Source organism: Dama dama, chromosome 18, assembly GCF_033118175.1.
Source record: "Dama dama isolate Ldn47 chromosome 18, ASM3311817v1, whole genome shotgun sequence".
Classification (NCBI taxonomy): domain Eukaryota; kingdom Metazoa; phylum Chordata; class Mammalia; order Artiodactyla; family Cervidae; genus Dama; species Dama dama.
The window spans coordinates 68,491,734-68,502,350 of record NC_083698.1 but is presented as its reverse complement, the minus strand read 5'-3'; the positions used below and the strand labels follow the sequence as shown (position 1 = coordinate 68,502,350).

Here is a 10,617-nt window from a genome sequence, read left to right as displayed (position 1 = left end):
CAGTACGCCCCACACTCACACCCGCCCCACACCCCAGGCCCTTTGGAGGTGCAAGACGGACACAGAGGAGCCTACAGACCATGCCCCCACCCCTCCTCCCCTCCTCCCTCAATCCCATCCCTTTGAAAGAAAAAATAAAAGTGTAAATAGAAAAAGTCCTTGTCCAGAGCCCTGGTGGGAAAACGGAAGGCAGGGAAGGTGGCTCTTCCTGCAGTGCAGTCCACGCCCCACAAATTAATTTACAACCTAAGTCCACGGTTTAAAAACAAAATCTGCCACGGCGGTGCTGGAGGCTGCAGACCTTCCCCCCGCCCCCTCCCCTGGCCCCGCCCCCGCCCAGGTCCACCCGCGGAGGCTCAGAAGGCGCACAGGTGTGGGGCTGAGGCGCTGAGGCGGCGGTGGACGCTGGCGTCGTCTGCCCAAGTAGACCAGGCCCAGGGGTTCTAGGAAGGTCCGGCAGGTAGGAGACTGGCAGCTACGGAGACAAAAGGAGAATGCAGTGAGGCGCGGTGAACAGGGCGGGCCCCACAGGCAGAGAGTTGGTGCCGCCCATTCGGGCAGCCGAAGGTTACCTCAGCACGTTACCTGCTGCCCCGCCCCCACCCCCCACCCCCCCACACACACACCTCGGCCTTTTCACCTCAGGGCCTGGGGGGATTAGGGGGGCCTCAACCCTGGCTGTGCCCCTCTCGCCCTTTCTTACCTGTGTGGGGGTTGGAGCGGGGTGCGGACCTGGACGAGAGGAGATAAGAGAGAAGGAAGCCCAGACTGGTACCTCTGCGGCCTGGTGTCTGAGCAGACCCTCAGAAGGGGGCCCACTGTGAGGGGGTAGGGCTGAAGCCAGGTGGCGGGAACAACATGTCTACAGGTGGGGACAGGCATGGCATGACAGGGCTACCAGATACTCTGGGGGACCCGCCTCTCTCTCCAGCCTCTCTTCTTATTGTACAACCTAACCTTGCCCATCACAGCAGAGGTACCTCATCATTGCTTGCTTCAGGTTTTCACCACATCCAGCGCCCCGGAGGAGAGTGCAGCAAAAACGATGCAGTATTGAGCTAGAAGGTCCTCTCTGTGCATGATTTCAAGTTCTGCCTCATAGGCTGGGATCACTGAGGCCTAGAGTTTCAGGGTTCCCTCAGGAGAAGAACCTGCTCTTGCTGAAATCCCCTTCAATTGTTTTTTCAGGAGTGATTATGAATCATTCTGCCTAAGGTCACAGAATGCTAACGTCACCAGGTGTGGGAGTCTGGTGACTCCAGAGTGAAGGGCCAGACTAAGGGTCTCATCCTGGCTATGTTAGAATCAGTTGAGGGAGCTTTAAAAATGTTATCAGTGCTGATTACCCGCCCCAGACCATTTGAATCACAATCAGCAGTCACAACTGCTGCCACGGTTCAAGTTTTTATAAACTCTTCAGGTCTGGTGTATGTACTCTAGGGTGTTCTTTAAGAACCAGTGAGATACTGGTCAACTCCATCAGCCCTTTGTCTTCCACAGTAGACAGTTTAGATGTTTGCAGGATTATTACAGTCAGGTAGCATCATTATGTGGAGACTATCCAGAGACCAGCTGTCCACTTTGATCCTCTGAGTGAAAAATAAAAATATTCTTTCTACTAAGAGAAAGACATTGCACTAGTTTATAGGGGACAGTCTGAACTCACCAGAAGAAATAGAACTATAATTAAATACCAAGTTGTTTTTTTTTAAGGACAACATGGAATATTTAAATAATTGAAGAGTGAAGAATATCTAAGACAAACATAACATCTATATCTCAAACTCCCCTAGTTTTTCTGTGTCGTCCATACATTCATCTCATCTAGAACAAAGTGCTCTTTTCTGCCAGAGTCAGATCTATATATTCCTCTCATGTGGGTAGTATCATGCTTCCTTTGGCTGTCTGAAAAAGATCTCTCTGGGGCATCAAAGAACATGACTTGGTTCCAGCTGATTGAACCAAGGTTCCAGAAGGTTCCAGAAACAGTTTGGGGCTATTTGGCATCCGTTCATATAATTCATGATTTTATGAACTTTCAGCTTTCTGTCTCTAAACTGAAGATTTCTCACTCTTTATTGGCTAAAGAGCTGACGCATACAGCTGTGCTGTGCACAAGGGCCCCCAGCTGAGGGCGTAAATGGGATCTAAAATCCAGACCCCTCTGAACTGGCTGGTGTACTCCAGCTGGGGTTTTGTTTGTCTGTATTCTTAATCATGCACAGGAGCTATATGTGCAAACAGAGTTTCTGCTATAGCCTGTCCTCACGTATAGCCAAAATGGAAAATTGCTCTTTATTTTTTTAATTTAAAAAGTAATTTTATTTTTGGCTGTGCTGGGTCTTTGTTGCTGCATGAACTTTTCTCTAGTTGTGGCCAGCAGGGGCTACTCTCTAGTTGCAATATGTGGATTTCGGGTGGCTTCTCTTGTTGCAGAGCACAGGTTCTAGGGCGCGTGGGCCTCAGTAGCTGTGGTACATGCTCTCAATAATTGTGGCTCTGGACTCTACAGCACAGGCTCAATAGTTGTGTGCACATGCTTAGTTGCTCCGTGGCATGTGGTATCTTCCTGGACCAGGGATTGAACCCATGTCTCCTGTGTTGGCATGCAGATTCTTTGCCACTGAACCACCAGGGAAACCTGGTATATCGCTCTTTTAAAATGATCAAGTCACAAATCAAAGAATGTTTAAATACTTACCTTTCTGAAATAACTTTCTAGGTCCAAGATGGAGCCACTCCTGCCCCAAGGGTGCCACATCAGCAAACTGAAGCTTAGATAACTTTCATGTCCCTGTAAACAATACTATTTGACCAGAAATAGAATATAGTATATTATACTATGGGCCTCCCCGGTGGCTTAGTGATAAAGAATCCACCTGCAATGCAAGAGGCCTGGGTTCAGTCCCTGGGTTGTGAAGATCCCCTGGAGAAGGAAATGGCAACCCACTCCAGTATTCTTGCCTGGGGGATCCCACGGACAGAGGAGCTTGGCAGGCTACAGTCCCTGGAGTCGCAAAGAGTCAGACACCTCTTAGCAACTAAACAACAATATTATTACTATGAAATAGTATATCCAGTTAGCCAGTCCCCAAATGCCAAGCCAACTTTGGGCTCTATTTCCTTGTTCCTTCTCACCCTAAATAAAGTTGACTGTGTGACTCCAGTCAGTCAGACATTTTCACTTTTCCTCATCCTTATTCTTTACCCTATAAAAGCTTTCTGCTTTCTGCTCCAGTTTTCAATTCTCTGAATAGAGACTGCTTGTTTCATGAAGCGTTAAGTAAGATTTGTATCACCTAAATTCTTCTTTAATAAATTATTGACAACCTATTTAAAGAATTGTCTTTAAGGAAGTCCCTCCAAATCTCTCTTTGCCTATGTTAGGAATATAGCACAGGAAGTCATGTCAATATGCTTAATTTTCCATGGAAACAAAATTTCCTAGTTGATGTTTTCAGGTTAAAAACCATCATTTTAAAAAATTTATTTATTTTTTAATTGAAGGATAATTGCTTTACAGAATTTGGTTTTCTGCCAAATATCAACATGAATCAACCATAGTAAAAAGAAAAAACTATCATATTATTTTTGCTAACTCCTTTGTATACCTGAATGAATTTCACTTTTATCTCAGCCATATAATCTGGCTGAGAAAAACTGTGATATGGAGCAGTTAGTGACAAATGATATGTAAGAAGCTCTATAGTCTCCAAAACAACAAACCAGTACTTAGAAAATGATTTAGTATTATAATGACTGAAAAACTGGCTTGCTTATTTCTAAAAGAATTACCCACCTGCCAAAAAAAGTAATGTTAGGAAAGATAATGTTTAATGACTGTTGTGAAGATGTTGTTTTAAAAAACATGGCTCCCTGAATTGATTCCCTTTTTAAGAAAATAAATAAATATGTGAATTGACCCCAATACTAAAAATTTCTGTCTTCTTATCTTGTTTCCTAACATATGTAAAGCCACAGGTGCAGTTTTTCCATGTCTCAGTCCATGGCTTTTTTTTTTTTTTTAAAGGACAGTTTTGTTGAGGTATTTCATACAGTAAAATTAAATCTTTTAAGAGTATAGTTCAGTAAGTTTTGTCAAACTCAGATCTCCTCTTCCTAGATATTTACCCAAGAGAAATGAAGCTTATGTTCACATAAAAACTTGAACATGAAGGCTTATAGAAGTTTTATTCATAATTACCAGAAACTGGAAATGTTCCAAATGTCCTTTAACTTGTGAGTGGATAAACAAACTGTTCCTTTCAGGGTTGCTGTATAATCTTCCATTCCCATCAGCAAGGAAAAAGAGTTCCAGTGACCCTGTATCTTCACTAACACTTGACAATGTCATTAAAAATATTTTTAGTTCTCCTAATAGGTGTGTAGTAGTAGCTTATTGTGGTTTTAATTTGCTTTTTTTAATGACTGATGATGTGAGCTTCTTTTCATATGTGTATTTAGCATCTGTGTTTCTTCTTTGCTTTATAACTGTTGATTCTTTTGAAAATTGAGCTATTTTCTTATTGTTATGTTTTGAGAGTTCTTTACATATCTGGATACAAGTATTTTATCATATATGTGATTTTCAAATATTTTCTCCAAGCGTATGATTTGTATTTTCATTCTCTTAGTAGTATCTTTCACAGAGTTTGAGGTTTTAATTTTGGCAAATTTCAGATCTTTCTGTTGTATATAATCTGTCCTTTTGTCAATACTATACTACCTTGTTACTGTAGCTTTATAATAAGTCTTTATTATAAGTCTATAATAAATTGAGCTATATGAATACTTTTAATTTTTATCTTCATTTTAAGAATTGTTTTTAGCTAGTGAATTTTTTTTTCAACTTTTAAAAATATTTAATCTTGATTTATTTGACTGTACTGGGCCTTAGTTGTGGCATGCAGGATCTTTAGCTGTGGCATGTGGGACCTGGTTCTGTGATTAGAGATCAAATGGTTAGTCCAGTTCTGTTTTGTTGTTTTTTTATTTTTTGCCTTTCCATAAATTTTAGAATTAATTTGTAAATTTGTGTAAGAAATCTTGATTAATATTTCCTTGAATCAACTAGAGAGAATTAACATCTTAACAGAATTGACTCTGTTAGTACATGAAACATGGTAGATTTTTCCACGTTTTAGGTCTCTGATTTCTTTCATCATTGTCTTTCCACAGTGTTCTCAGGATATAGATCCTGTATTTATTTTTGTTAGATTTGTATCAAAGCGCTTCATTTTTCTGTGTGCTATTATAAATAGTGTTTGAAAAAATATATCAAATTCCAAATGTTCACTGCTGATACATGAAATATGATTGACTATTATATGTTGATTTGTATCCCTACTGATCTTACTGATAAGTTCTAGAGCTTTAGGGTAGATTAGTTCCAGGAACTTTTTCTGTAGATTACTTGAAATTTTCTACAAAGACATACATGTTGTCTGAGAACTTCTTTCTTATTCTGTATGCTTTTTATTTCCTTTTCGTTTCTACTACATGGACTCAGTCTACATGCAACATTGAATAGGAGTTGTGAGAATGAAAATCTCTGTTTTGTCCCAGCTAGAAGGAAAGCATTCAGTCTTTCACCATTAAGTATGATGTTACCTATAGATTTTGCTGAGAATCTCTGTCATGAATTGATATGGAATTTTGTCAAAAGGCTTAATAGCTATTGATTTGATCATTTGACTTTTTTCTTCAGTCTGTTATTATTGTGAATTATATTTGATTTTTGAATGTTGAACGAGTTTTACATTCCTAGGTTGATGCAACTTGTTCCTGATGTATTACCCTTTTTATATGTTGCTGAATTTAATTTGCTATCTTTTTTTTGAGAATTTCTGCATCTATTAATTAATGAAGATGAATGAAAGATTTTAGTCTAGTTTTGGTATTATGGTAATGCTGGACTGATAAAATGAGTTGGGAAGTATTTCCTTCTTTTCTGTTTTTTACAAGTGTTTATACAAAATTGGTATTATTCTTCCATATCAGTTTGGGATAATTCACCAATGAAACCATCTGAACTTGGATTGTTTTCAATTTTCAGAAAGTTTTAAAATACAAATTTCATTTCTTTAAAGGATACAGGATTGTGTCCTTGGGTCTCACATATAGGGCTCCTCAGTAATCCTTCTCTCAGTGGGTAGGAGCTCTCTAATATTCTGGCCTATTATTATTATGAAAATGCTGTTACCTGTCAAGATTGGAAGGTCACAGTTTGTTTTGTCTGAAGTACTAGCTCCAGAAATGGTATGGACCTAACAGAAGCAGAAGATATTAAGAAGAGGTAGCAAGAATACATGAAGAACTATACAAAAAAGATCTTCATGACCCAGGTAATCACGATGGTGTGATCACTCACCAAGATGCAGACATCCTAGAATGTGAAGTCAAGTGGGCCTTAGGAAGCATCACTACAAACAAAGCTAGTGGAGGTGATGGAACTCCAGTTGAGCTATTTCAAATAGTAAAAGATGATGCTGTAAAAGTGCTGCACTCAATATACCAGCATATTTGGATACTCAGCAGTGGCCACAGGACTGGAAAAGGTCAGTTTTCATTCCAATCCCAAAGAAAGGCAATGCGAAAGAATGCTCAAACAACCACATTTGCACTCATCACACACACTAGCAAAGTAATGCTCAAAATTTTCCAATCCAAACTTCAACAGTATGCTAACCATGAAATTCCAGATGTTCAAGCTGGATTTAGAAAAGGCAGAGGAACCAGAGATCAAATTGCCAACATCTGTTGGATCATCAAAAAAGCAGAACAGTTCCAGAAAAACATCTACGTCAGCTTTATTGACTATGCCAAAGCCTTTGACTCTGTGGATCACAACAAACTATGAAAAATTCTTAAAGAGATGGGAATACCAGACCACCTGACCTGCCTCTTGAGAAATCTGTATGCAGGTCAAGAAGCAACAGTTAGAACAGGACATGGAACAACAGACTGATTTCAAATATGGAAAGGAGTACGTCAAGGCTGTATATTGTCACCCTTCTTGTTTATATACAGAGTATATCATGAGAAACGCTGGGCTGGATGAAGCACAAGCTGGAATCAAGATTGCTGGGAGAAATATCAATAACCTCAGATATGCAGATGATCCTTATGGCAGAAAGTGAAGAAGAACTAAAGAGCCTGTTGATGAAAGTGAAAGAGGAGAGTGAACAAGTTGGCTTGAAACTCAACATTCAGAAAACTAAGATCATGCATGACATCTATTCCCAGAACTTCATGGCATATAGATGAGGAAACAGTGGGAAGAGTGACAGACTTTATTTTGGGGGGCTCCAAAATCACTGCAGATGGTGATTGCAGCCATGAAATTAAAAGATGCTTGCTCCTTGGAAGAAAAGTTATGACCAACCTAGATAGCATATTAAAAAGCAGAGACATTACTTTGCCAACAAAGGTCCATCTAGTCAAAGCTTTGGTTTTTCCACTAGTCATGTATGGATGTGAGAGTTGGACTCTAAAGAGAGCTGAGTGGAGAAGAATTGATGCTTTTGAACTGTGGTGTTGGAGAAGACTCTTGAGAGTCCCACGGACTGCAAGGAGATCCAACCTGTCCATCCTAAAGGAAACCAGTCCTGAATATTCATTGGAAGGACTAATGCTGAAGCAGAAACTCCAATACTTTGGCCACCTGATGGGAAGAGCTGACTCATTTGAAAAGACCCTGATGCTGGGAAGGATTGAAGGCAGGAGGAAAAGGGGATGACAGAGGATGAGATGGTTGGATGACATCACTGACTCAATGGACATGGTTTGAGTAAGCTCTGGAAGTTGGTGATGGACCGGGAGGCCTGGCATGCTGCAGTCCAGGGGTCGCAAAGAGTTGGACACAACTGAGTGAGTGAACTGAACTGAACTAGTTCTGGAAGTTATTCTGAAGTATGGGGGTGTGATACTCAACCCAAGTCAGAAGAAGAAGGAAGGAAAGGAAAGCAAGATCAGGTCTAGGTTGGAGAGGGGCAAACAAGCACAGAAGGTTTGTGCTCTAGAGATGGTAGGACTGCACACAGGAGGGTGGAATGATGTTGCCCATTCTTTCAGCCATTCATTCATTTATTCTAGAATTCTGTTTTTTTTAAATTGAAGGATAATTGTGTTACAGACTTTTGTTGTTTTCTGTCAAACGTGAATCAGCCATAGGTATACATATATTCCCTCCCTTTTGAACCTCTCTCCCATCTCCCTCCCCATCCCACCCCTCTATGTTGATACAGGGCCCTTGTTAGAGTTTCCTGAACCATACAGCAAATTTCTGATGGCTGTCTATTTTACCTATGGTAATGTAAGTTTCCATGTTACTCTTTCCATACATCTCACCCTCTCCTCCCGTCTCTCCATGTCCATAAGTCTGTTTTATATGTCTATTTCTCCATCGCTCCCCTGTAAATGAGTTCTTCAGTACCCTTCTTCTAGATTTGGTACATGTGCATTCAGTTCAGTTCAGTTCAGTCGCTCAGTCATGTCCAACTCTTTGTGACCCCATGAAATGCAGCACACCAGGCCTGCCTGTCCATCACCACCTCCCAGAGTTTACTCAAACTCATGTCCATCAAGACGGTGATGCCATCCAACCATCTCATCCTCTGTTGTCCCTTTTTCCTCCTGCCCCCAATCCCTCCCAGCATCAGGGTCTTTTCCAATGAGTCAACTCTTCGCATGAGGTGGCCAAAGTACTGGAGTTTCAGCTTCAGCATCAGTCCTTCCAATGAACACCCAGGACTGATCTCCTTTAGGATGGACTGGTTGGATCTCCTTGCAGTCCAAGGAACTCTCAAGAGTCTTCTCCAACACTGTAGTTCAAAAGCATCACTTTTTCTGCGCTCAGCTTTCTTCACAGTCCAACTGTCACATCCATACATGACCACTGGAAAAACCATAGCCTTGACTAGATGGACCTTTGTTGGGAAAGTAATGTCTCTGCTTTTTAATATGCTATCTAGGTTGGTCATAACTTTCCTTCCAAGGAGTAATTAGAATATGATATTTATCTTTCTCTTTCTGACTCACTTCACTCTGTATAATAGTTTATAAGTTCATTCATCTCATCAGAACTGACTTAAATGCTTTCTTTTTATGGCTAGTATTCCATTGTGTATATGAACCACAAATTCTTTATCCCTTCATCTGTCAGTGAACATCTAGGTTCCTTCCATGTTCTAGCTATTGTAAAATAGTGCTGGAATGAACACTGGGGTACATGTGTCTTTTCAATTTTGGTTTCCTCAGGATATGTGCCACGGAGTGGGATTGCTAAGTCATATGGTGGTTTTATTCCTAGTTTTTTTAAGGAATCTCTATACCATCTTCCATAGTGGCTGTATCAATTTACATTCCCACCAACAGTGCAAGAGCATTCCTTTTTCTCCACACCCTATCCAGCGTTTATTCTTTGTAGACTTTTTGATGATGGCCATTCTGACCAGTGTGAGGTGATACCTCATTGTATTTTTGATTTGCATTTCTCTAATAATGAGCAATGTTGAGCATCTTTTCGTGTGTTTGTTAGCCATCTCTATGTCTTCTTTGGAGAAATGTCTGTTTAGGTGTTTTGTTTGTTTTTCTGGCATTGAGTTGTATGAGGTTCTTGTTTATTTTGGAAATTAATCCTTTGTCAGTTGTTTCATTTGCTATTATTTTCTCCCATTCTGAATGTTGTCTTTTCACCTTGCTTATAGTTTCCTTTGCTGTGCAAAAGCGTTTAACCAGGTCCCACTTGTTTATTTTTGTTTTTATTTCTGTTACTCTAGGAGGTGGGTCAGAGAGGGTCTTGCTTTGATTTATGTCATTGAATGTTCTGCCTATGTTTTCTTCTAAGAGTTTTATAGTTTCTCATCTTACATTTAGGTCTATAATCCATTTTGAGTTTATCTTTGTGTATGGTGCTAGGAAGTATTCTAATTTCATTCTTTTCTGTGCTGTCCAGTTTTCCCAGCACCATTTATTGAAGAGGCTGTCTTTACCCCATTGTATATTCTTGCCTTCTTTGTCAAAAATAAGCTACCCATAGGTGCATGGGTTTATTTCTGGGCTTTCTATCTTGTTCCATTTGCCTATATTTCTGTTTTTGTGCCAGTACCATAGTGTCTTGATGACTGAAGCTTTCTAGTATAATCTGAAGTCAGGAAGGTTGATTCCTCCAACTCCATTCTTTCTCAAGACTGCTTTGGCTATTTGGGGTCTTTTGTGTTTCCATATGAATTCTGAAAGTTTTTGTTCTAGTTCTATGAAAACACCATTGGTAATTTGATAGGGATCACATTGCATCTGTAGATTACATTTGGTTAGTATAGTCATTTTCACAATATTGATTCTTCCTACCCAGGAACATGGGACATCTCTTCATCTGTTTGTCATCTTTGATTTCTTTCATCAGTGTCTTATAATTTTCTGTGTACAGTTCTTTTGTCTCCTTAGGAAAGTTTATCCCTAGATATTTAATTATTTTTGTTCAAATGGTGAATGGGATTGATTCCATAATTTCTCTTTCTGATTTTTCATTGTTAGTATATAGAAATGCAAGTGATTTCTGTGTGTGAATTTTGTATCCTGCAACTTTGTTAAATTCACTGATTAGCTCTAGTAATT

At 40.0% G+C, this 10,617-nt stretch overlaps 1 protein-coding gene across 1 annotated transcript in view; it reads left to right on the top strand.

Annotated features, from left to right (window-relative positions):
• The first annotated feature begins 353 nt into the window (after positions 1–353).
• Positions 354–10,617, top strand: part of NPY (neuropeptide Y) — a 150,746-nt gene continuing 140,482 nt past the window's right edge. Inside the window, exon 1 of the mRNA XM_061166369.1 lies at positions 354–460. The gene's annotated coding sequence lies outside the window, so the exon portion shown is untranslated. The remainder of the gene's footprint in view (positions 461–10,617) is intronic.